Below are 27,944 nucleotides of genomic sequence, written 5' to 3' on the forward strand. Positions count from 1 at the left end.
GTCATCAGTGCAGAAATGGTGAGAGATCCTGAAGGAGGAGATGATAGAAGGAAAGACTCTAAAGAAGATTTCAATCAAGCTAAGAGTGGTAATCACCTGCTCTCCAAGTTAAGTACTAATGATTCATCACAGGGTGCGTTGGAACCGTATTGCAGAAGTAAAAAGAGGTTTTGTGACAATCTCAAGAACCCAGGATGTGGTTTGGAGGAAGAAACAGGAGGCGGGGGACCGCTCGACATGCCTGTAACTAGAGGCTCAGAACGTAGCCCCTCAATTAGCCTCATTGGTGACGGGTCCTTCCCCAACGGACAATACACTTCAGTCAAATCGGGCAATTCACAGAATAGTAGCAGCTGGGGATTCCACTGGTGAAGTGGTTGAAATTACAAATATCTATGTACTGACAGATGAATCCACCAACAGAGTCTATCCAATTTTTTCAAGGAGGAAGATGATAAAACAAAATGCGCTGCGGCAACCTCAACAACCGCCAAAAATATCAAAAAACAAGAACAATGGAAAGAAAACAAGATCTAATGGCGCACGAACATTTGTAAGAAATCTGACAGACCCACTAACACCAGAAAAAAAAGAAGCCAAAAAAAGCAAATTGTGGAAGGGACTTCCAATATGGGAATGATTACAGGCAAGGTCGGGAGGTCTCTTGGGAGGATAATGGAGGTGAACCAATATCGGGGGAAGACTCCCCAATAGCCTCAATAAAGCTTCTAATGGGTTTGTCAACTGTATCAATCGATGACCAATTGGAGGGTGTCCCAGCTATCTTAATGCCTCAACCAAACCAAAAAGAGACGAAAATCCATCGTACTTTGAAGGTGCAGGTGGAGAGTGAAATAATAAAGAGACAAATCGAAGGAATCACACTGTTTATAACTTTGGAAGAGAGATGCCACAGGGTTTCCAATATGGGGACAACTGTTGAAGGACCCGCAGTAACAAGGAGGGAGTCATTAGAACAGCGAGTGAGAGTCATTAGAACAGCGAGTGAACAGTCGCCACAACATTCAGGAAACTGTTCACTTCTTGACTATGGAGCAAAAGCGTTGAGCAGCTGTGCTGGCAATTGCAGCACTGGAGAAGTCTGGGCCAAAAAGGGACTGTCAAGATTTACGACGTGCTTCGCTGCCACACGTTGAACACGCATTGGCAATGCCAATCGTTTTGGCGTCTACCGTTCTTTGTATTATGCATTTATAGGCACCAGAGTGCAAAGGGGAGAGTGCAAAGTTTGAAAAGAGGATGTGATGAGGAGTGGTGTGCAATAGAATGAGCTGGGGAATAGAGCAACGGGGAAGCTATTGATCGAGGGTGCCGATGATGAGCGAGAGGAAATATGGGCGAGAGAGTGAGAGGGTAACAAATAAAGTGAGTGTGAGAGGAAGGATGAGAGGGGATGGGGAGAGCGAGTAAGTTGAGTGGATGGGAATAGAGGGGGTAGGGTGGTCATGAATAAAGGGTGTTGGGTGGGGCTAGAGAGGGGGTAGGGTGTGTGGTGGGGTAAAGAGAGGGGGTAGGATGGGTCGATGGGGGTAGGGAGAAAGGAGATGGGGTGCATTGCAGAAGAGAGAGGGGGTAGTGTGGGTTATTGGGGGTAGACGGAGTGAGGGTATTGTACATGGGGTTACAGTGTGTGGGTGCAGGAGAGAAGGAGAATGCATGTACAACCTTGTGATCCTACATTCCAATCCCATTATGTCTAGCTCAGCATTTCAACATGTGAATACAATTAGTACCATTGGTTACTGAAAAGGAACTCCTATTTTGCAAATCATATAAAGCTCAAACAATTGTTATTGGCACCTGCCAACATACCACACATTATAAAGTGCATTTTAACGAAAAACATTTCTGCATGTTTATTATTGGGGCAGTCTGTCTCCCCCTAAACTGGTATGTAAACTGTGCGCCCAGTATATTCTAAACAGCTCCCAGGCTCTAGTTCATTCAGTTCAGACTGCGAGTGCCTTTCATTCACGAGAATACAGTGCTGCTGAATGTGTGGAGTGTCCTGGAATCCAGGGGGCGGGGGTGGACTTTGTGCTTTCTCCACCCCTGTGTGTTACAGGGGCTGTGGTGAGGGTGGGAGAGGAGCGCAGAACAGAGCCAAGCCTATCCGCACTGTTCACACACTCGAGCAGCTGGGACACTCACTCGGCACTCAGAGATTCAGAAGCAGGGGCCTTTTATGGTGCTCGCCGGCTTCTACAGCTCTGCCTCGGTGCCCACGGGGAGCACATCAACTCATGCCACTAGTGCTGCTAACAGTACATGCTACACCACCCAGGCTGGGCACCGGGCCACTTGCTGGCACCAAAAGAACCAGTGGCACAGACCTGCTCTTTGTCCCTGGTGACATGTAGGAGACTGTGCAGATGGCAACCACCCAAATCTCACTGGTAATGGCAAGTGTTTCAAAGCGCTCTGAAGACAAGCCGGGCAGGAAAGGTATGGCGTGCTGCCACCCCAGGTGCCGCTATGCCCCCTTGCGGCTTTCATTGTTACTGCTCCTCCCATGAATGCACAGGTGGTGCTCAACTAAAGGGTTATGTGCATGCCAGCATTATTGGTGTGGGGTTCCAGATTAAAAGGGGAGTTCCTACAATAATGTTAAACTGAGATGGGGTCATCTAAAGGGCAGCCTAGAAGAGCAAGTCATTGATTGCAACCTGTGTCATTTTAGGACAAGACAATACACATTTGTGTATTTACTAAAATGAATTAATGTATACTTTACAATCCCAAGGAATATAGACTCCAACTGCCAGCTGCACCAAACATACGTATGTTGCCCAAGATCGCACGACTGCCCTGCAAAGCAGCCTCTTCACCTCCCGCCGTTTATCGTTTCTTCCCCCAAAGAGAGTTTGTGTGGTATTGCCAAAGGGAGTAACCTGGGCACTTGTCCATAAATATACCAACAGCATCGCTTTTCCATCTGCTACCCTAACCTCCCCTTATTCTGGAAAAAAGGCCAGATGGAGACATTTGTTCCTTTTGTTGGCAGAAAAGGCTGCAGGTTTATTATCACAACATTACTAAACACTACATGTTTGTCATCACTGCAAAACAAAATCTTTGTAAAATTGTTCTCCAGGTGCGGCGACCAGCCGACTGCTTGATCTCAACATTGCTTCCCCCATTTTCCAACCAAGTCCACTCTAGGCCAAAGCTCCCCCAACCGCTATTGTCTGCGCCCCACCTGCCCTTGCAGGTGGCCCTGGGCTAGTGGAGTGCCATTCTTGCCAGGGGAAGCCAAGCCCTCTTAGATACTTCCAGCGCCCTTGCTGCTAGGCCTCAGAGGAGCGAAAAAACCTCCTGATTTCCCACAGCTAGTTTGTAGTACCTACAGTGACACTGGTTGCTAAAACACCTCCACGCCACTGATGGATCCACGCCCATCCATGGCTCCCCCCATCCATGGCTCATAGTTCCAGCCGCTTTGTGAACAGGTTCCAGAAAAACATATCCATGCCTGACGTTGGCAGATGCACGTCATCCTTCTCGTAATTCTCTGGAGACTTTAGGTTGATCAAACCGTGCCTGACCTGGGTGAAACCTCTGCCCCTGCAGGACTTGGCCATTTCCCCGTTCAACTTATTTCTTGATTTTCTTTTTCCACTGCTGAATGACATTCAGCTCCCCTCCACTTTTGCCTCAGCATAACGTCAGACCAAAGGATCTCTGTGTGCCAATTTCTGGAGGGTGTCCATCATTTCCCTCATTAGCGTCCTTCTGCCCAAGCTTGTCAGGTCGTTTCTCCCAGATGAATCATTAGCACATCAGGCCTAGGATGTTCTCTCAACAGCCTTTCCACATACCCTTCCAGCTGTCTCCATCTCATCCCTGGCCCCCCCGTGCCACCAGATCTGAAACTCACTTGTCATCCTCTCCCTCTCTGGGGTCCATTTATCCTTGGCCCTTGTCACGAAGGAATGACCCACCACCCAAACGGACCGCTTCCTACTTATGGCTGTTGTTTGTTGAGGGGAGATGAGAATGTGCCATATTAACATCACGTTTTGTCCGTCTTGTATATCTCTTAAAATAGCTAGACTACACCTCCTATTTCCATAATTGCTTCTGGCCTCATGCCCAGCCCTGCTGCTGATGTGGCTGCCCCAATTCTGAGAGAGAGAGTCCCGAAAACGCAGTCTGTTACTCCCATGTCCTTTAATGCCATATCCATCACGCTCTTGAACTTATACCTGCTCGGGGGCGTCCCGTCCGTGTGCAAAAAGAGAGGCACACCTGCTCCTGCAGGTCTTAGTTTTAGTTATGTGGCTAGACCAGTGTCATGCCTGTGCCACTGGCGCACACATTGGCAACCATCATGGACTATTTGGAACTCATTTATCTTCATAATACTCTTTGAACAACCCTTATTCACACTTTGGTCCTTAAATTCCATTTGCACGACTTTGGTACTTTCTTATTTAATTCAGCTAACTACATGTACCATAATGCACCTTGCTACAGTTATCCATTCCTGGCTATTCCCATTTATCAGTATTGGAACCATAATCCCCAGAAGCCCTAGCGATCAGTGCTGCTTCCACCTTCTCAGGACCAGAGAGGGAGGAGGCAGATTACCTTCAGGTGGGCTGATCCAGGTGGTGCCAATTAGCCTGCCTCAGTACAGGGCAGGGCTGTATTTAAGCAGCTGCCTGCAGGAGCTCAGTCTCTTGCATTAAGAGTTCTCCCAGCACCTTTTTGCCTTGCAGCCTGCTACACTCTTCTGCCTGCGGCCCTGCTCCTCTGGGCTCCCTGCCTCGCTGCCCTGCTCCTCTGGACTCGCTCCTTGCTGCCCTGCTCCTCTGGGCTCTCTGTCTGCAGCCTACTACAGCTCTGTTCTGCTCCTCTGGGCTCCCTGCCTCGCTGCCCTGCTCCTCTGGGCTCACTCCTTGCTGCCCTGCTCCTCTGGGCTCTCTGTCCGCAGCCTACTACAGCTCTCTGTCCTGCTCCTCTGGACTCCCTGCCTTGCAGCCTACTACAGTCCTCTGCAGTCAACAGTTTGCCTGCACCTTGTGCCATCCGTTACTCCAGCCCTGCTTCCATGTTTGCAGCCCCCTTGTTTCCTGGTTACTGCTCTCTTGCTCTCTTCCTTGTTTGCAACCCCTGTTCTTAATCCCTGTCCTTCTCTTCCTTGAGTCTTCTGTCCTCCCCCTAGGTTATCCATTCCAGTTATACTGTTTCTGTACATACACCCACAGCTGTTGTTCCCAGCCATGAGCATACAGAGTGGGCTCCTGTAATAGCAATCTGTGCAGAAGGCTGGAGTTTCCAAAGGTCCGTGGAACAATCTTTCCCATTTCTGCATACACCCTAAGAGGGAATCCAGTTTGTTTTGTACCTTTGTATTCACTGCCACTTTTTTGTTCACAGCTACTGTTACCTATTCTTTTTTCTTGTTGAGCTTCCTGCTGTGTGTGCTTGTCTGTCACCTTCCATCAGCACAGCCACCCAAAACCTACCTGGGTACCCGGTGCCACTCTTGACAGAGTACCATCCTTGACAGAATACAAGAGTCAAAGAATTCTTGTCCTTTAGGCAGGAAAGGCACACAAAGACCAAAGATGCTTTCCTTTCGGTTCAAGAAACCTCTGCAAAGATCCAAAGTTTTCCTAAGGACAGCAAACAAAAACCCTAATTTAAAAGACAGACTAGCCCTAGTAAACAAAGGTTTGCAAGCACAGTACTACACTCACCGACTCTCTGATCCTTCTATGTTGAACTACTATGACATTTGTAACTATGATCCGCAGTCCCTACCTGTAGAAGAACTACAGCGAGATAATGAATTCTTGCAGATTTTGTTAGCCCAAACAGTGGAAAACACTCATGCGCTTTCTGGCTTTTCTGCTGACACTGCATTCGACATTCAGACTGTATACAAACCTTGTGTTCCTTTATTCCAGGCTGCCCTGTCTCAGGACCAATGTCTTTACACTGCTACAGCCAAGGATATTGCACTCATTGTGGCAGACTCTCAACCAGAGTACGTTGTTGCCAAAGTGATATGCTCAAGATCAGCTTGGCAAGCTACACAACCTCCCTAGACTGCTAAAAACACTCATTTAACAGGACAAGGCATTCAGTATCCTGAGGTTAGTGCAGCTGGTCCTGGGTACAAAAGACCAATACTGACCATCGGTTGTCTTCATGCTCCCCCAGTAACTACTAACCACGATAAGACCAAGGTAAGTCTTCACATTGCAACACCTGGCTTTTCTGCTACACCAGATTCTGAAGTTGTAGAACTGGCAAATAGAACATACCAGTTACAAGAACAGCTGTTGCGCCTTAAAAGACAAACCGAAGACCTCTATGATGATTTTGTCTATTTGCATTGTAAGAATCTAGCAAAGGGACACAATTTACCAGACCATCTGACACCTTGCCAAACACCAGACATTCTGTCTTTAGCGATTGACATGATAAGGCCTGGAATGGTAACACAGAAAAAGATGCAGACATATACAGAGCAGATGGAAGATCTGAACTTGGCATATACATACCTTCTAAAGCTTGACACAGCTCATTCACTTACTAGCCACAGTAACTCAGGCTGTTGTTCAGATAGTGAAGAATTAACTCTTCTGGTGGGCCAGATCGCTCACACTGCCATTCCACCACAAATCAAGTGTAATCATCTGACTGGAGATCCTGCTGAGTCAAAGGATTGTCCCGTTCTTACCCTTGATGGCGGTCCTTTACTCACACTTACAGCCTCTACTGAAGTGACCAAGTCAGAGATGTACTCTGCTTCTATGGACTTTTGTGCACCAGACCATGAGTCAGATCTTGAACTATACCCAGTACCTGTCTGGAATCCAGCTTTGCCAACAGTCAATACCCCAGACCCATCTATCAACCTGAGCACACAAGACACTGATGTCCAGCCATCAGAAAGCCTACCCTTTCCGGATACTCCATAAGCCTCAGTTGTGTCCCTTGCCCGCTGGTACTCCTGTGGCACCTATACTCCCAACTGCTACAGCACCTGAACCTCCTACTGCTATTCCTGATCTCCTTGCTGCTGTGGCTTCTGAACTCCCTGCAACTCATGGTGTCCATGCAACATTTGTGACTCCTGAAGTCCCTGCTACAAATCTTGATGTTGCCATTGCTGCTTCTGAAGAACCTACCGCTGTGTTTCCTGAAGTTACTGCTACTTCTGATGCTTTCGATGCCCCGAATTCTTCTTCCTCCGCAGCTATGCTTGCTGCGGCTGAATCCTCTGCTTCTGCTACACAACCTGATCCCACAGCACCTTCTCTTCCTGATCTACATCCCTCAAACTATCCTGTAGTGGTGATGGTTCCTATCATATCTAATGAGACAACCGAGTGCTTAGAGGATACTGTCCCTTTCAAGAACCAGTCCAGGTATCTGAATACCATTGAAGATCCATTTGTGAACAAAGAGACACCCCTGTTTACACTTTGCAATGAAATTCCTGTCTTGCCTGATTTGTCTTCCAATATAAAGATCACGCCGACTACCAATCCTTCTGAAGATTTGGAAGACCTTCCTAGAGCAACCAATTCAGCTTTGTCTCTGGTTCTACCTTTCAGCACTGTACCGTTGCCAGCCCTAAGGAAGACCACTACTTTCAAAGCAATATATGCCATGGAGCCTGCAGCGGATATTCACAGTCCCTCAGTTCATGAACGCACTGTTGTGTTTTGTGCCCCTAAGACTTTGTCTTTTCTGGATTCAATCTCAAAGGTTCTGAACATTGGTAAAGTTTGCTCCTTTAATAACTCTCACCTTGCAGTCTTAAACAGTTTTTGGATCTTCATGATGTGCCTTTTTAGTATAAGACTCTCTCACGGTGTGACAGGCCTTGGAATTGCTCTTCTTGTTGGTCAGTTTTCAGGGGGCCTGGAGAGGGGCATGAGGAGGGGCATACTGTCATGCCTGTGCCACTGGCTTACACATTGGCAACCATCATGGACTATTTGGAACTCAATTATCTTCATAATGCTCTCTGAACAACCCCTATTCACACTTTGGTCCTTAAATTCCATTTGCACGACTTAAGTACTTTCTTATTTAATTCAGCTAACTACATGTACCATAATGCACCTTGCTACAGTTATCCATTCCTAGCTATTCCCATTCATCCGTATTGGAACCACAATCCCCAGAAGCCCTAGCAATCAGTTCTGCTTCCACCTTCTCAGGACCAGAGAGGGAGGAGGCAGATTACCTTCAGGTGGGCTGCTACAGGTGGTGCCAATTAACCTGCCTCAGTACAGGGCAGGACTGTATTTAAGCATCTGCCTGCAGGAGCTCAGTCTCTTGCATTAAGAATTCTCCCAGCACCTTTTTGCCTTGCAGCCTGCTAATCTCTTCTGCCTGCAGCCCTGCTCCTCTGGGCTCTTTGCCTTGCTGCCCTGCTCCTCTGGGCTCGCTCCTTGCTACCCTGCTCCTCTGGGCTCTCTGTCTGCAGCCTACTACAGCTCTCTGTCCTGCTCCTCTGGGCTCCCTGCCTCGCTGCCCTGCTCCTCTGGGCTCACTCCTTGCTGTCCTGCTCCTCTGGGCTCTCTGTCCGCAGCCTACTACAGCTCTCTGACCTGCTTGTCTGGACTCCCTGCCTTGCAGCCTACTGCAGTCCTCAACAGTTTGCCTGCACCTTGTGCCATCCGTTACTCCAGCCCTGCTTCCTTGTTTGCAGCCCCCGTTTCCTGGTTACTGCTCCCTTGCTCTCTTCCTTGTTTGCAACCCCTCTTCTTGATCCCTGTCCTTCTCTTCCTTGAGTCTTCTGTCCCCCCCCCTTAGGTTATCCATTTCAGTTATACTGTTTCTGTACAGACATCCACAGCTGTTGTTCCCAGCCATGAGCATACAGAGTGGACTCCTGTAATAGCAATCTGTGCAGAAGGCTGGAGTTTCCAAAGGTCCGTGGAACACACTTTCCCATTTCTGCATACACCCCAAGAGGGAATCCAGTTTGTTTGTACCTTTGTATTCCCTGCCCCTTTTGTGTTCACAGCTACTGTTACCTATTCTTCTTTCTTGTTGAGCTTCCTGCTGTGTGTGCTTATCTGTCACCTTCCATCAGCACAGCCACCCAAGACCTACCTGGGTGCCCAGTGCCACTCTTGACAGAGTGCCATCCTTCACAACCAGCTACTGGACAGCATGGGCTTTCCTTAATGCAGTATAGTGTGATTGTTCTCCCCTTCCCTTTTTGGTGCGTCTTAGACTTTCTCAAGTGTATCTGTGCCCGACCCCCTGCCATCATGACATCTTCCAGCCTCAAAAAACCTGTACGCATGCCCTCCTTATTTCCTGGAACCAACTCGCTGACCCTGAATGCTCGAAAGAAGGCCAAGGTGAATGCCGCTGTGAACAGTACCACCCCCAGTTCGCTCTGGCATGTCTTTGGCAGTATTCCTATCAACCTGTGAAGCTTCAACATGTCTATGGGGTGCCTGGGATCGACTTTCTTCTCCTGACATAGTGTTCCTTAATGGGTCAGGCTTCCCTCCCAGTTTGTGGTAGTGGGCTATTGCTGCCAGGTGGTAAATTACCCAGGCTCTGGTGCCAGCCCCTTGTGTCTCCATCTTTCACCTCTTGCCGCGTGCTTTGGGAACTGTGAAAAAGACTCACTTGACCCCGACGTGATCTGAACACGCAACCTTCTGCTCTGGAGTCAGACATGCTACCGTTGCACCATGTGGTCCTGTTTATGTTCCTCTTCTTGCTTTATAGATCACTTCCGCAGGCCCTCAGCTGCTCAGTCTTTGTCAGCATGCAGTTTACGGTCCGTCTTCCTTCCTGCACTGGCACGTGTCCTCCTTTTTTCTTTTCTTTCTTTGTGTTCTTTAGCAATCACTGCCGCGACCCATCCGGTGTTCTGCTCTAGGCGGAGCCGCAGCCTGCATGTCCCTCAAATGATTCCGGGCTTTACCGCACGCGCTCCCAGTCGTTCGCCGGTCTGAACTTCCTTTGTCCCTCACTCCCCTACGAGTCTCTGTTGGGTGGTGCTCTTCCTGCTAGCGGCCACACAGAGATACTTGCAGGATGATGTCTCATAGGCGGCGGCCGCCTCCCGCCACATGCACAGCCCCCTCTCCCAAGTTGGTGATGACTTCTGTGCAGATGGCTTTCTTCCTGGCGGTGGCCTCCTGGCACACACACCGCATGCTTGCTGAATTAAGATGAATAAAACACTGCTCCCGGACTCTTTCCTCCAGTGTCGATGCAGCGAAAGATGATGCTGCTTGTTGGCTGAGCCCCCTTATTTCTCCTGGCTCGCCCCTTCCCTTTGTGCTGTGTGAGTCCAATAGTTTTAATTGCTACCAAGCAAAAATGCATCGGCTTCTTCAATGAAAGTGGAACCCTAGTAAGTCTGTGCTGACATTGTAATAGAAATGCCACTGCTCACACAGTGACCAAACCCATGTTAGATATATCCAACGTGGTGACCTTCAGATAAAGGGTGAGTTTTTGCTCTGCCACTTCTTGACCCCTCCTCTATTTGGCACTACTTCTTATGCGGGACCTTTATATAGAATTTTGGAATTTTCCTTGCACTTAGCAGGATTGGAAGAGGCCTGCCTCTTATGTAGTGCCTGTGCATTGTGACTGCAGCGAATCCAGCGATTTTGAGGTGGACTGGAGCATTGGCAATCTCGCTCCTAACTGAAAGGAGTCGCTGGGAGCTGCTGCCTATACTGCGAGCCGGAGGTAGTGGTGACTGCGGGACTTAGTCCTTTGAGCCACTCCTCGAGTGTTTTCAATTGTCACTATTTTTTGCTATTGGAGCGGTATACGGATACTTTCTGCAACTTTGTATTTTGGCTTCCAGTGGGCAAAGAATCTGAAATCAGTTCGAGGTCTTGTACGAGTTTCGTAATCAATACCCATTTTAGGGGAGTGTGGAGATAGGGGTTCCAATGTACGATTTACGCAGTTCAGTTCAAGGACCCCAAATCAGTCGGGAAAATCAAACTAAGACTATGGCAGTCGCGAAGAAGTCACAGTGCCTTGAGAAGGGGGGGTTCAAGTTTTTTCAAACCATATAAGACAGGTGAATGCATCTTTGTTCCACCACCCCCAAGTATTTACCCAACTGACAACCAATCCCCTACTGGATCAGGTTTCCAAAAAAATTCAGCAGATTCGAGTTTCAAAGGAACGGAATTAACCCCCATAAATCACCCTATTCAAGCCCTTTTCTAAGGTAATCTGGATTATACATTAAGGGCAACTACGATGAAAAAGCTGATTTTTAACCATCTTGCAAAATCAACAGAGTTATCTATGAATTCTGTTATGAATGTTCCATCTATTGAAGAAGAGGGCCGAGTTGATTGTGGGGACCCTCAATTGCAGTCACCTATTGACCGCAATGATCCAAGAGACGAAGTTCTCTTGGAGTTAGAAGTGGCGGAACCATTAAATGGGCCCTGCTAACAAATTGTGGCTGACGATGGTCAGCGATCTCGCAGCGAAGATCCTAGTGCATATAAGACTACTTATCTTCCAACAAATGCACGATTAACTTCCGTCACAGACCAAGCAAACATATCTCAGGAACTGGCTCCGCCTTCAATAATGGCTTTAAATTTCGTTCTAACATCATTGGTAAAGGTTTTTGAAAATGTAAAGATGGAAGTTCAGCAACATACGGGCATCCTGTTGGAAGTGACAAAAGAATTGGAGATAAATGAATCAACCATGATTGATCTGAAATGTGTAGTTAATGAGTCAATGGGGATAGCGGTGAAGGTGCTCCAAAAAGAAGTCATGGTTCAATCAGCAAAAATGGATCATGTGACAGCTGTTTGTGGGGACCTATTGAAGATGTCAATTACCATTTCAGAGAAACTCGAACTCATTGATCGGTCTGATAACCAAGAGAAATGCACCCCCCAAAAAATTAGCATAGAACCCTTTACACAAGACACTCCACTCTCAGAGACGGTAATGGATGAGTTCTTGAGGATGGCATTAGTGGTGGATTATGACCTCCTGCAAGCTCAACAGGAACAACCGATCAATATATCTTCAGGAGACTCCGATTGTGTAGCTCCTCGGAGAAAGAAAGTTAATGGAAGAACGAAAAGGAAAAGAAAAAGGCGGGCAAGAGTAACATCTAAAGCTCCATCGCAGGCTATTATCCAAGGACAGAGTAAAAAGAAGCGCCAGTCATCACAGTCCAACCAATTCTTGAAAAAGCTAAAAGAAGGCATGAAAAAGGTTGAATCCAAACAGAATGAAATTCCGCCAAAAAGGGGTCTAGGAAAAAAGACAAAGAAGATATTTAATTCCAATAATCAGAAAAATCAGGACTTGATGGAAAAAAGTTAATCTGTGGAAAAACTAACTGTCAAACGGATAAAATTGAGCCTCCAAAGAAAATTGCTCCTATATTTCTTTTGGCAAAATGTAAAAATAAGCCCATCAATCCGCTAATAAAAATTGCTCCAATTATTTTGAAAAATGTAAGAAGTGATGCCTCCGGAAATACAAGGGGGTCCCAGGGTCTGAACAATGCATGGGGTGCAGTAATCACGGGAACAGCCATAAGTTTAGAGGAAAGAGGGCTCCTGAACAAAAATTCTGAAATAAAATCCCATGACAGTCAGGGGTTGGAGAACTCAGCAAGGGATAACGGAAGTAACCTCTTGGAAGGTACGTCTGAGAATATTAAGGAAGCATGAGGATCTCGGAGTGCCTCCAACTCGGGCTTTCAAGTAAAGGAGGGTACAGTCTTTCTCTCGAGAAAACTTCCCAATGCTGAAAACACCATGCCGTTAAATCGATCTACAATCTTGCGGGTAATGAAGATGATCCCCACCCTAAAATATTTTACAACAGCTGATATTGATGTGGTGAGTTTTCCTTTTGGCCCCGACACAAACACTGCAGAGGTTACTCTGAAATAAAGATTGGGCGTGGATCTAATCTTGGGGGAGACATTGGGACAGGACCAGAGATGTCTGAGGGTCTCCCAGATATGTCCAACTCTAATAACTCTGAACCAAAGGTTTTCAGAGAGCCTAAAGCAGAAGGCAGAAATTAATAACAAAGAGAGAAATCCTTCTAACCCAATTAATATGTGGGAAATGGTTCCGGAGATCATTTCTCAGGTATTTCTTAAAATGGGTGTATCTCAACAGAGACTCTAGGGAAAAATCAAATAAATGTACTATCATGGAACTCCAGAGGTTATGCATCTTTCTCCCAAGAACCAAGGAAAACACAAATATCCAAGTCATCTGATCTAATATTATTTCAAGAGACTTGGCTAATAGGTTTAGTTGGGTTCGATGGTTTTTCTATTTTCCAGCAATTGGCTGGGGGATCGGAGGGGTGGGGGGCAACTGGGGGCTTGCTCGTGGCCTGTAGCAATGAGATTTTTGAGACTTCGAAAATTGTATCAAATGTTAATGAAGGTATCCTTGTGGTGAGAGCGACAAGGAAAGGGGTTAATAAGGGAAAAACCTGGCTCATTGTAAATGTCTATTGGAACCCCAACGCTATCTCTCTGTCAGATTTCCTGCTTAATCTTTCGGATGGACTGGTAGGATGTTCCCAACAGTTTCCCTTAGATGATCTTATTATTGCGGGTGATCTAAATTCCCACTGTATCCCCACAGTGGACCCTGGTTCGGAAAATTCCTGCCAGAAGACCACTAACGGGAAAATTTGGGTAGACTTCATGCTTGAATGGGGCCTGGAAATGTTTAATGGTAACATTGGGGGGGACATTCCAAACGCCCCATCGTGGCGTAGAGGTTCTGTGTTTTCAACTATTGACTATTTACCTCAAAATTTATTTTTGAATCTTGCTCAAGTTTTCAAGTGGGGAAGGGAATATTGATGATCATCAAATCCTTAGAGCTCTTTTATTGTTTGAAGGGGTGGATGATGTATTGATTTATGATCAAGAGCTTACCACGAATAAAGCTGGAAATGTTGTAAGGGGATTTCACAAGGGGCGGGGGGTTTAATTCATGAATTGAGGGGTCTGGTGTACCAACTTTCAGACCAACAACTTTCAAACCTTTGTAACCCAGGTGATTTCTCTTTTTCTTTCTAACTTGACACCCTCCGATTCCATCCCACAGAAACCACATAGGATTCACAAATACACTTTTAATTCTGAAATAACTGAAAGGAAGAAGCAACTTAGATCACAAAGAGGGAAGTTAAAGAGATCTTGTATATATTTGGAGCAGCTGAAGGCAGGGTTGAGAATCCTTAGTAACAACTATAGAAATTGGTTTAGGGTGCACAGATATCTTTTGTGGCAACAGGACGGAGAGAGAATGTGATCTGCTCTCTCTCTCGAGGGGAAAATTAATAAACTTTTGGGCTATGGTAGGTTTCAATGAGGTAAGCCGGAGCCAAAAACAGGATGCTGTTATCCAAGAACAGGTCTGGTGTGAGCACTTTGCCCAGGGTCTATGACTCGCCAAATGCCATAGTCGGGGAGAGAAATACACTGATCAAGTGGAGCCTGGACTTCTCAGCTGTGGATCTGGAAATGCTGATAAGGAGATCATCAGCTTCCAGAGCTGTGGGTCCAAATAAATTGAGTAATTCAATCTTGAAATTAGATCCTTCCCTGTGGGCTAAGACATTAAAAAAACTTTTTTATAACATAATCCATCAGAAGCGCTTCCCTGATTCATGGAAAAATTCCATAGTAATACCAATCTATAAAAAGGGGGATTGACTACTAGCAACCAATTATCATCCAATTTCCCTTTTAGATGCAAACAGTAAAGTTTTTACAGGTCTCATTTTAGGGGAATTGGAAGCATGGCCAAAAAAGAAGGGTCATTCCAAGGCAGCAATCGGGCTTCAGAAAGGGTTTATCCACTTCACTTAATGGGCTGGTTCTGACCTGCCTGATTGAACCATATGTCCAAGGAGGCCCCCCCTTTTTGGGGCGTGGTTAGACCTCTCCCAAGCTTTTGACACTATTGACAGGAATCTCCTATGGAAAAAACTGGATGATTGGGGTATTTCTCCTAGTCTATTGTCAATCTTGAGATAATTGCATTCTAACTCCATGCAGGTGAGGCTTTGTAGATCAGGCCTTCTGACAAACCAGATTAGGGTAAAGAGAGGGGTCTGCCAAGGATGCCCGTTAGCCCCTTTTTTGTTCATTTTGTTCATGACAGACCTGGCAGAGTGGCTGAAGGGTATAGGCTTAATATCTCCAGTACTTGGAAAAACAAAGATTAACTGGTTGGCATACGCGGATGACGTTGTAGTCCTGGACCATTCCCAAGTAGGGTTGCAGCGTCTTTTGTCCGCACTAGAAAATTATGCCCGAAAAAAATAACCTTACCTTCAATCCAGTGAAGTCCAATATAATAAGCTTCAAACAACCAAGAAAGATAGTAAAGCACTATGCATGCAATCTTGACCAATTACCAATTGAGGTTGTCTCGGAATTGACTTATTTGGGAGCATCAATCAGCTCTTTTCCAGCGAAGGGCAGCATGTTTCGCTCAATTGATATAAACATTGTAAAATTGGGAGCACAAATGAAAAAAATCAGATCCCAATTTTGTAAATTCTCTATTCTTCCCTTGGTCAAATTTTATATAGGGAAGGTAGTTCCGATACTCCTGTTTGGTTTGGATTACAACTCTGTAGTATTGGACCTCAAGTTGGATTCCTGGGAAGCCAAGTTGTGGAAACGCACACTGGGAATACCAGATTGTGTACCAATAGTCTCTCTTTGCTATGAATTGGGTCTGCTGTCCCTTAGATCATGGCTAGAATGGAAGTGGCTGACTTTGTATAGATCAGTCCTCGACGCTCCCAAGAACTCATTATTTGAGGAATTTGCAGGAGAGTTGCATTGGGGTAAAAATTAGTTTCTGCTTAAGTTCCAGCAAAGATGCCTGGACATTTTAGAGAGAGCAGACTGTGATTCAAACTTACTCCTTCAGAATCCAGATAGGGTAAAACATAAGGTGAAACAAAGGGACTGGATGGATACTATAGACAGTATGAGGAGGGTGAAAAGATCTGCCTCGTTTTCTGTGGTTGATAAGCCTCTATCTATGGTTTCCGCATATCTGAAAAAAACACCAGATTTATGTTTTGGATTATTCCTCCTCAGATTTCGTTTAAACCTACTTCCTACTCTAGAGATTTTGGCAACTAGAGATAGAGAAGGGAAAACAGAACCGTACTGTGACAAGTGTCGTAATAAGGTTTTCCAAACATTTAAACACTTACTATCTAACTGTCTGGGCACTTGGAGTATGAGGGTTAGAAGATTTGGCAGGTTTGTTTATCAGGTATCCTGTCTAAATTCTATCAAATTCTGGGGGAGAATATCCTCTTGTCAGGAGTCTGCTCTCTCAATGGAACTAGTCAGAGCCCTGAGGGATTTTAATTTGATTGGTGACTAAGTCCTGATTTGGACTATAGGAAGTGATCAATAATTTGGGTCATCAAGGTCTGAGCCACAGCTTTTCTTTTTCTTATGGTTTTTGTTTAACGGAATTGTTGCTGTGTAAAGACGTTTTTTTTTGGTAACCGAGTACTTTGCCTATTTTGAAATGTGCTTCGTGTTGCCTCTTGTGTTTGTATTATTATCTATGTTTCTCATAACTAACTTCAGAACTCATGATACAATTTCTCTGTTCCTTCTTGTGAAGATTTAAGTGAGGCGAGCTTTGTAAATTGATTGAAGTGATTCAGTTTTATTATTTGTATGTCATTACTGTGAAAGTGTTAAGTCAAATGTTGGCTACTGCACAATAAATAAAAATTCAAAAAAAGATGCAATATGATAATTTATTTATATAGCGCCTATACACCATGTGTTTCAAAGCGCTTCAAGGCAAAGGAGGGAACAGGGGAAAATACAATGACATTCTTACAGGCCATGAACAGTAAGGATGTGAAAGGGGGAAGATGGAGGGTGTGGGGGGACAACTAAGGGGAGGGGGGAGGAGACAGACGAGGTTGCGATCATACTAGGTCCAGGGACAATTCCGATAGAGTAAGTGCATAGAAGAATGTAAGGGGAGGAGATAGGAAAAGGGAGAAAGGGAGAGAACAGAGAGTAAGCAGTCAAAAAGAGTGGAGAAGCAAGAGGGGAGAGCGAATACAATTGCAGAAGTCAGTAGTAACACATAATATTGCAAGCCAGGATAAAAGGTCAAGATGGGAACAGCATGATTCAGGGCCACCATGAGAACTAGATGCAAAGGAAATCCAGCATGAGAGTTGAGAAAGGGTGACGCACTGTGTATCAATGAAGTCCATAAAAGTCAAATCCAGCATTGGCTACAAGACGGTGATGGTGAAACCAGAATGTATCAGGACAGACTCCTGCAGAAGTAGGCTGCAGAGGGGGAGCAGGGTAGAAGAATCGAGCAAAACAGGCAACACATGTGTACGAGAAGGGTGGGGGGCACCCTCACATGGATCTGGGGCTCACACCAGGAAGGTTACCGATCGGCTCGTCTTGAAAACAGATCCCTCTGTGCGCTGGACTTTAAACATAGTCCACAGGAGTTCAACTGGAAAAAAATATTGGCGCATGAAAATATATCCGGCAACTAGTTAAGTGCAGCCATTTTACTCCTAACAGCAGCAGGCCAGCAGACGTACGCGAGAGGGTGAAGGCCCTGATGGTGCTAAGGCCATTTCATAGCCAAGCATTAGCAAGATGCCATGCAACGCCATACACTGCTCCTAAACTCCCCTTTCTCCTTTCCTTTTCTTTTTTTTTTTATGTTTACAGTGTCAATGTTTTAGAGATTAGGTGGCTTACCCCACCAACGCGCCAAGACCAAAATGTAGGGGAGGGCAGTTGATTGGGAATTAATTCCGCCCTTTCTCACTCAGGAACACAACCATTTGGCTGCCGCCAAAGAACCTGTGGTGCGGGGTGGACTAAAGTCTGAAAGGAGTCTTCTTGCAACAACCTTAAAAGATGAGAGAAGTTGCGCACAACACTCGAAATTACTATAAACATTGTATTTGTCTAGAAAGATTGTTCAGCTTGGCAGATGGTTTAATTTTTAATCTGTATGATGTGCTGAGGCTTTTTCGTTGTATCCCCAAGCTGAAGTTGATTGAGACAAGGAATATTGACCTGGTGGAATTCACCAGTGACAATCAATTAGATAAGGTTCACTTACACTTAGTTTCCAGTTTGGTGAAAGCAATGTTGATGGATGAATCTGAGGGGCTGCTCTCTCTTGGGTTTGACCTGAAAGAGATCGTCCTGAAATGGAATTAAACCAGTAACAGAGGGGTGGGGGGGCTGTAATGGAGGCGGCAACTCCTTGAATTAATCTGTGTGGCATTTGGTTGTGGATGAACAGCTTGTAAAAATGGATCATGTAAATCGAACCACTTAAGCTACCAGGAACCAGGGGAATCAGCCTAATGGCTCTGTTTGCAATTACGGTAGGAGGTCAGGATGGTGCACAGAGGAAAGTGGTGTGTGGGCAGTGTGAGAAACCTGACAGTTTTCTCCCACCTATTCCCCCGGGATCTTCCATTCAGGTTGCCAGCGAAGGGCCATCGCTTTTGGATCCCGACCCTGGGGGTGGACAAGCGAGGGAGGATCACCTGTGTGGACGGTCACTAGGGATTGGGCGGAGAATGCCCAAGGGTGAAGCATGGTATTTCCCCTCTCATATTCCATCAGAAACCCCTTCCTCAGCCTTCATGGGATATTTCCAATCCCAGTCCATTACCCCTCCCCATTTCCAACTAATACTGGGAAGAAGTGGCAACCGAGAGTAGTGAGGATTACCTTTGAGAAACACCTTGAGAAAAAGAGGGCCACCTACAACCATTAGGTCGTCCCATTAATAGTCCGGCAGGGTCAGGCATTTAACTGTGGCCACTCACACCTGACTCCACTTGACTCTCTTTTCAGGCATGTCCTGTTAATTGGCGTATTGGAGGTCAGGCAAACCCAGCCCTGACGACAAACATGCAGCCCATTGATATAACACAGATTTATGAAATGAGACTGCTGAGAGGGAAGGGAGAGAAGCAGTTGGGAGAGCAGAAGGGACACTACAGCAGGGAATCCCTTCTCAGTCCCAAGCCAAATTTTGGCAGTAAAGCGGAGCCAGCTGTGAATCCTGAAGGAAGCCGATCAGCCAAGGAGCAGGGAGCTGAAGGGAGAGGAGCTTGGTGGGTCCGGAGGAGAGTGGCGTGCCACAACACTGACCCAGAGTGGCTGCAGCGTGGCTAGGGAGCCATCCAGGGAGCTGAATTGAGGCAGCCCTTGTTCTGCTGGCACTGTATGCAGGAGTTCATTCCCTTGGGACATGTGCTAGTCCCAAGTGGGTCTGAGGGGCAGGCAGTGAGACCCTGACCTCGATCCCATATGCCCCGAGAGGACCGCTCGCCAGCTCGGTGCTACCCAGTGAGTTTCAAAGGGGAAAGTTATGAGAAACTTGGGAGCGTGCGACTAGCTGGAGCGGGACGGGAGAAAGATTTATGAAAAGCAGCACGGAGCAGAAAGCAAAAAAAGACAAATCATTTTGTGAACTTAAAGTCCACTTTTGTACCTAGGGAGAGGGGCATTGGGGGACTTGTAGTGAGAAGCTAAGTTATATGAAAAAGCCAAAGTGGTCTGGGACCCGCATGTAAGAAAGTTAAAGGGGATCTGGGACCCATGTAATAAAGAAGAAATACTTGAAACATAAGCCTTGCCTCAGCCAAAAGGAAACCAGTATTGTTTCAAGGAAAGGCATAACGGTGAATAGAAGGGTGCAAGTGACCCAAAACTGAAGTGAAGGTGCAAGTGAGCACTGGTGAACGAAACAAGTGTGCAAGAGGCACGGCAAGGAAAAGAATAGGTCCAAGGGTGCACGAAAGCAAAGAAATGAATGTGCAAAAGGCAACCCGAGGAGGCCTAACAGAGGTGAACTTTTATTTGGTGAAACAGGGAGACCTAAGCTTGGGGAAGGGAACCCCGAGAAGCCTGGAAGAAACTGTTGTATTTATGTTTGATTTGAAACTTGGAAGACGTGAAGCTTGGGGAAGGGAATCCCCAGGAACTAAAGACATGGGGAATTGCTGAAAGAGTATACAAATGTTGTGGAGAAGAGCTGATGAACAACTTCTGTTCGATTGTACCAAACTTTGATGGCACTAACCAAACCACACCTTGTGAGAAGACAACCTAAAACCAGCCTTGATATATATTTCTTTTTTAATCCCTTTTTTAGCATAGATTTAGACACTGACGGATTTTGGTTTTGGACTTTTAGACATCGATGGCACTTACAAAAATCAGTTGAGCGAACCATCCCTTTAGAGATGGGGCCAGTTGGGTATTACACCAACCCCAGCATTGTAGTAAATAAAGGTTTTAGAACTATAACACTTTCTGTGTCTCTCTTGATACCATGCTTGTCTCACAGCACACGATTGGAGGGCATTGATACCTGGGCTTGGCAATCTGAAGCCTGAACAGTAAAGAAAAGGGGACACTAACTAAAATAAGATTTGTTGTTGGCTGCTCGATTGACATCAACGTTATTGTGCCTGCAAGGAATGTGGTTATGTGAACCGCTGATAATGGATGGTTATTTGTGACAGACAATGCTGGAGACCAGAGTGCAGCAAATTAAATAAATCCTTTATTCAGGAATCAGGTGGTAGGAAACAACTTCACAGGATTAATTTAACAAGTCATTAATGACAGGCAAGTTGTTCCTTCTTGATGGACATAAGGGTGCTTTCTTCCTTCGGGCTTAAGGTGAATAAGACTTCTAATAGGCCCGGGGATAGCATCTTTCCTCATCTGCAACGTGTGTCTCCTGCAAGAACCAGAGACCGAATGCCCCTTAGCAACAATTCAACATGTTTTTATAGGCAAGGTGTTCGTTTTTGACCAATCACAGTCGTTGTTACTGTGGGGTTGAAATAATGAAGTCCCGCCCCCTTCCTGATCCCCGGACTCCCATGGCCGCCATAGCCTACCACTGCTGTCACTGTGATGGCGGGAGACTGAATCCCGACTCCTTACGCTGCCATACGCATCTGGGGGCCAGGCCACATGACAGGGTATGCCGCGAGTATGGAGGGCCTTCGATTCCCCTGTATGGCGCGACCTCCTGTAAGTGTAGTCTCCATCTGCTTTGAGACAGACTTACTCCCTTTCCCTTCCTCGCGCACACAAGCGTGAGAGGTTGTCCTTATTGGGCCTGCCACCCGTGTATGCTGATGTGCAGATAACGCTGGCAGCCCAGCATGTGGGCAGCTTTTATCCCAGTGTCGCTTTTCTGCGATCGGTAGCCAGTAACAGCCCTAACACATCCCTGGCCAGGTGTCGGCTCTTGCCGCTGCAGCGGTACTATATCACAAACCCCCAATGAAGGTCCAAGCCGATCCGGCAGGTCAGTAGATCGTGAAAGGTCGTCCGGGACAATCTGGAAGGAAACTGTTCAGTGCAGTTTATGGAAGTCAAACGGCTGAAGAGTTAACCACTGCAGAACCCGGTGGGGGATGGTACACTGATGTTCTTAGTTGCTTTATGGGTAAGTGTTGACAGACGTGCCCCATTATGTTGGACATAAAGGTCTTGTCCTAGTCGCTTACTATCTCCTTAGTTATTCCAACCCTGTCGACCTGTGTGACAGAGCTTCCTCTCATTGGAAATGCCTCAGGGTAATGGGTAGCATAATCTACTACCAATAAGTACTGATATCCCCAGCTGGATGGGTCGAGAGGTCCCACAATATCCATGCCTATGCGTTGAAAGGGTACCTTGATCAAAAGCATTCCTTGAAGAGGGGCCTTGCGAGGAATGAGATGGTTGGTTTACTGGCATATGGCACACGCTTGACAATGGTCATTAACTTCCCTGTATACAACGGGCCAATAGAGTCGCTTTAACACCCTCACCAGAGTCTTCTTGGTGGCCAGATGACCCCCTGTTGGTGCATCGTGAGCGAGCCGTAGCACCAATTCCCTATAACGAGTGGAACCAACAATTTTTCCAGCTCACTTCCACCCTTCTCCTGAAAGACTCGATAGTATAGGCCACCTTTTTCCTTAAACCATGGTCCGGTAGATCCCTGGTTGGGTTTTTCTTTAAGTGCTTGCTCTCTTGCTCTTTGTAGTATGGGATCAGTTTGGCTTTTCGCCTGGATGGTGACCTCAGACCCCTCAGGTAGCCAGTCGATGGTGGCGGCTGCAGCCCTTTGTGCTCCCCACCTCCTCTATTCTTCCCTCACTTCCCTACTGGTTCTTGTGCGTTTTGTCCCATATGGGCTCTTGTATCGAATCATGGGAGAAGGGTGTTGTTTGCAGCCACTCCTTCTCGTTGATGCATTACCCAACATAGGCATGTCAGTTCTGTGAGAAACCTGAAGGTGTCTCCCTAGCTAGTCCCAGGGGATCTGTCATCCGTGTGACCAAGACACGGCCATTGCTATTGGATCCAGTTCCTGGGGTGGACCAGTGAGGGAGGATCAACTGGATGGGGGGGACCTCTGGGAGTGGGATACCGATGGGTGAGACGCGGTATCCGCCTTCTTTCAACTCCTTTTCCCCATCCTACCACGTAGGACATTCAAAACCTCAGCCTACCTTTCCGACACAAACACTTTTGCTCGACACATCAGACAACGGACTAACCCCAGAGCCGGTTACCTGACATGTCCCAATACAAGGGTCCAGCAAAGTCAGGCAATTGATCAGAATCACACACACCTGACAGCCTTTTCCCTTCTCCCCACAGGGATAAAAGGTGGAGGAAGAAAGCACAATACGAGCAAGGCAGACCGCACGACAAGACAGCTATCCAGGCCCAGCAGTTCAAGAGGAGGAGAAAGGTGGCAAACATTGAAAGGCTGACGAGGAGAGACAAAACCTTGCGAAACCGCTGCAGAAGGAATCGTAAGACCGAGGACAATAGCCCAAGTTTGTTGCAGCAGATGTCAACGGTATGTGCCGCGTATTGACGCTAATAAGCCGGAGCGAGGGAGACTCCTGCTACTGTGGTACCGGCCTTGACTCCATCTACGAGGAAAGCCAAGCAGTACATCACATCTTGTGAGCTGAAGGGAGATCCGATAAGAACCAGGCTGTGGTGAATGAAAGTTGCTAAGTGGCAAAGTGAGAGAATTTCAAAGAACTGTAAGATTGTAAAGGGGGGAGACCAGCTGCAGAAGGGGACCGGCACCACGTAGGTGCTGCTCCGAGAAACTCTGGTCGATCCCCATCTGAGTAAAACTACAGATACCAGAAGGCTGTAGGAGAGCCACCAAGATAGGTCAAAGTGGTCATACAGGAGGTCAAGCAAAATCCCTGTACAGTCAAAAGCCTTAAGAACTATAACTAAAAGCAAGGGAAATGAATCCCGTAAACATTGAAGGTGAAGTTGGCAAGAGTGAACCCGAAAGAGAGATGCTGAGAAGGGGGCAAAGTCTAAAGTCCCAAGAAACAGTGTGTTGACAAAGGTGAACCCGGCCGAGGGATGTCCACTGAAACTGTTTAAAAAAGACATTAAGATTTGTAATTGAAAGGACAAGCCATAGCGAACCCGGAGGAGTGGGGCTCAGAGTAAAGAGGGGTCAGTGCCCGGAAGGGGGAGGCCCAGGGTGAAGAATCCTCACCCAAAGTAAAACCAGGAAACAAACTTTCATTTTGTTGAAGGAACTTTTGTTTTGCTGTTGAATACGTCAGGCCCTTGAACGCAAGAGCCTTTCAAGAGAAACAAGACTTGGCCATCGAAGGTCCTGATCGCTGCGGGTGGAGTGTACTGCGCTCCAAGATCCCACTTTACCCCGTGCTCAAAACGCAGGGAAGGGAGATCCAAGCTACCGCATCCTGACATATTATATGTGAACACTTCTTCCTTTTCTTGAACACCACGCCACCCACTTTTTTTATTAGTTGTAAGGTTTGACAATAGGTTTCCTAGTATAGACCCTTTTTATTTTGACACAGCGCACCTAGGACTGCCTTATTTTCATTTGAGGGTTGACGCTTGCTCCCATTTTAGAATTAGGTTTAGATTAGGTGTTTTTTCAACCTGCATACAGTTTAATAAACATCCTTGAACAGTGGTCACTTGTCTGTCTTTACTGTTGCCACCATGAGTTCCTTACAGTACCCAATAACACAGGTATGTCAGGGATGATTTTATGGCAGCCCTGACGTCCAGTGTGTGATCCATCACCCCTAGACTAACAAGCCTGGATGGATACGTCTTAACCTCCCTATGTACATATTTGACCGGTATTCTTACCCCATCCCACCATTTGTTGCCACCTACTTGGGGTGTGATGGCGGTTTGTTGGCCTCCCGTGTCCAGCAACGCTTGGGTCGGCTTTCCGTCAACCGTCACTTCGACCGTGGAAGGGTTCCGTCTTCTTTGAATACTCTAGGGACTGTAACATTCCCACCTCAATAGGCTCAGGATTGCGTGGTCGTGGGTAGAACCTGGCAATGTGGCCCCATTCTCCCCCATCATAACATTGGGGTTGTCTTGAGGGGGGAGGTCCAGGGAGTACACAGGTCTCTTGTCTGGGTGTCCTTTGGTCCATCGCAGGCCACCGACCAATCGTGGGCTTCTGGGCCTCTGTTGATGTGCTGCTTGGATGTCGGACAAATCCAGCCACAGAATGCCCCTTAGAAACAATTCAACATGTGTTTATAGGCAAGTTATTAGTTTTCGACTAATCACGGTCGCTGTTACTGTGGGGTTGAAATAACAAAGCCCCGCCCCCTTCCTGATCCCAGGACTCCCTTGGCCGCCATATCCCACCACTGCTGTCCATGTGATGACGGGAGACTGAATCCCGACTCCTTACGTTGCCCTACCCATCTGGGTATGTAGGGCGTTCTTCGCTTCCCCTGTATGGTGTGACCTCAGGTATGTGTATTCTGTCTGCTGCGAGAAGGATTAACTCCCGTTCCCTTCCTTGCAGGTAAGTGAGGGGTTGTCCTTATTGTGCCTGCCGCCCGTGTATGCCGATGCGCTGAGAACGCTGGCACCCCAGCTTGTGGGTGGCTGTTAACCCCACGCCACTCCTCGTTCCTCTGGGTTCTGCTCTGCGATCGGTAGCCAGTAACAGCCCTACTACGTCCCCGACCGGGTGTCGGCTCATGCCGCTGCAGCCGGACCCTGTCTCACTATTCAATCAATTTGAACCCTGCTAATAAGGGATTAAAGGATAGATCATCTTCAGGTCTCCTTATGGCTTTGAAGAATGGTTCCAAAATGGAGGTTGTTGTGGTTAAATATCCAAATCCATACATTTAAATAGTGGCTATCTAAAGTAAATCTAAATTGTCCAGTGAGTGGTATATAGTATTTAATGTTTATTGGAGTCCTGAGGGAATTGAAGACAGGATGGTCATAGAAACCTTTAATGACACTCTAAACTAATGTTGTGAATCCCGGTTGGACACAAAAATCATAGTTCGCAGGGATTTCTATATACCTAATTTTGAATGCATTGAGAGGGGTAAGGACAGGAAGCTTGTAAAATCGAATCGCAACGAGAAACAGAGGTGTTTGTGGGGACAAGAAGTGTCAAACAGAAAATTGCACATGCTAAACGGATAAGTGGAAGGTGACTTTTTTTCCGTTCCCAATGCTGAGCCCTTCTTTGGACATTTCGGTATGTCTCATTCAATCCCTTGTAATGTTTTTGTTACAAGTGATATCCCAGCCAAATTGTAACCCTTTTCTTCCCACATATAGGTGGTCATAACCGGATTAGTTGATTGCTGTAGGGGTGTGTGAGAAAGTAACAGTTGGGAAATTAAAGGGTTGTGTCACAAAGTGCAGTAGGAAATGTATGAAAATGTTATCAAATCCAAGAGAAAACAACAAATGTCCTACATTCCAACAGGTGCCCTGACAAAAACAGTACCTCACGTGTGGGTGCACCTTCCTAGGGGCAAAGGGAAAATGCTAAACCACTGGTACATCAAACGCCCTGGTGAAGACTGGATTTGGCTTTGTGGACAATCCACAGATTTGGGCCTGGGGTGTCGAGCCACCAAGGAAAACGGGGAACCCCATGCATCTCTGAAAAGAAGACATCCATGGGAATCCAAAGAGGTCGGACTTGCACAAATCGCCCTAGTGTTTATTACCCACAAGGCACGGCAAAGTCCAAACTGTAGGGAAAAAAATACAATGTTCAGACATTTTCCTGGGCAGAAAAGGAAAAGGGTTGACCGTCCCCAAGTACAGCAGGAGTCACAGGGAGACCCGGCAGTGGTCACCATCCCTCTCTGGAGGGAAAAGCTATAACGCAGCATGCCCAGAGCTCCAGGACAACCAGGGTTGCTGCCCCCAGACTTGGGCGCCTGTCTCCCATGTGGGTCAACCATCCCCAAGCCCATACATAGACGCACCTCATCCCAGACAAGCTCTGTTTTGAGAGCTGTCTGAAGTCCATATAGTTGGATTCTGTTCTTAGGTTGGTGATAGGAGAGAAAAAGTAACGTTCTGCCCTAAGTGAGCCCCTAGTGTTTGTATTGGCTTTTTATGTGTCCTATGTGATGAATCGTGGGATTCAGTCACTTCTTCACAGGAGGAGACTTTCCTTGTGAGGCTAGGGAGGTGAGCCCGCTACACGATATTCCCACTAAGTGTGGCAGAAAGCGGGATCTCACAGGGAGGAGTTCCCCCCCCAACTCTCCCCACCACCCACCCCCAATACCGGGCAGATTTAAGTTTAAAAGTGTGTCTAGTGAGGCGCTAGAGAGTATACCAGGCAGATTCAAGTTTGCAAGTGTATCAATTAAAGCATATGAGAAAGTCCTGAGATAAGGGTACATCAGGTATAGCCAAAGATTGTGTTAAAACTACATGTACCACACCAGGCATCCTACGAAATTAAGACCAACAGCCAAAGCATTTTTGCTGAACAGAGAAGTCTAAGTAAGACTCTTGCCCTTAGGAGCTTAGACATCTATAAGAGGAAAACCTGGAAAGGGAACAATCCCCTGGAACTGCCAAAGTCATCCAATTGGAAACCTTTGTGTTGAAGTTATATCTTTTGAGTTTGAACATTTGTGCACTTTCAAGGCGAAAGACATTACCCATTTCACCTTAGACTTCATTTTAGAATGTGAGGGCCAGAAATGTATTTCACACACAGGGCATTTTACTTTGGACATCTGACAGTCCCTTAGTTCTTTTGGTTGAGATAGGGAAAATATCTCTTAGATTAGGGATAGTGAGGCATTTTCCAACCACCTTTTTATTTTAAATAAGTCTATAGCCAAACATATAAACGCTGCGTGTCCGTGTCTCATTCCTGGTTCCTCACATTACCAAGTAAATGCTGAGAACCAGGTTGTGGAAAGACCTGACCAAGTGGATGCTAAAAAACAGGTGGTGGGGTGACCTAACCAAAGGATTGTTGAGAATTAGGTTATGTAGAGCTCTAACCAAGTGAATGATGTGAGCCATGCTTAAGGAGGGACCCGATCAAGTGAATCCTGAGAAATCGGTTGTGGATAGTTCTATCCAAGGGAGTACTGAGAAATCAGGTTATGGAAAGACCAGACCCAAGATGTGAAGAATCGAAGGGTTGAGACGAGAACTGAACCACTGAAAACTGAGATCTGGAGAAAGACTAAACTCATGGTCTTGAGACCAGCCTGATCAGATGGGCATGAAGCTGTGGACAAATCCAGGGTCATTCGAGAGAACAGTTCAGATAAATCATGGGCCCAAAAGGGAACTGGAGATTGGTGATCATCCAATTCTTAATTCTAAGGTCTAGGAGAGACCCATCTGAAGTACCAGAAGTTAAAACCCGCCACTTTAGCAGGGAGTGCTGACACATACAAGTTAGAAAACAAAGTGGTTGATGTAAAGTCAGAGACAAGTCTGAGAATCCAGAGACCTGAGATTGACATCAGAAAGACCAAAGCAGGTTCCAGGCTGTGAGGAAACCCTGGAAGAACCTTCCCAGGAT

The sequence above is a fragment of the Ambystoma mexicanum genome, chromosome 2q, assembly GCF_040938575.1.
Source record: "Ambystoma mexicanum isolate Mex_15411 chromosome 2q, UKY_AmexF1_1, whole genome shotgun sequence".
Classification (NCBI taxonomy): Eukaryota; Metazoa; Chordata; class Amphibia; order Caudata; family Ambystomatidae; genus Ambystoma; species Ambystoma mexicanum.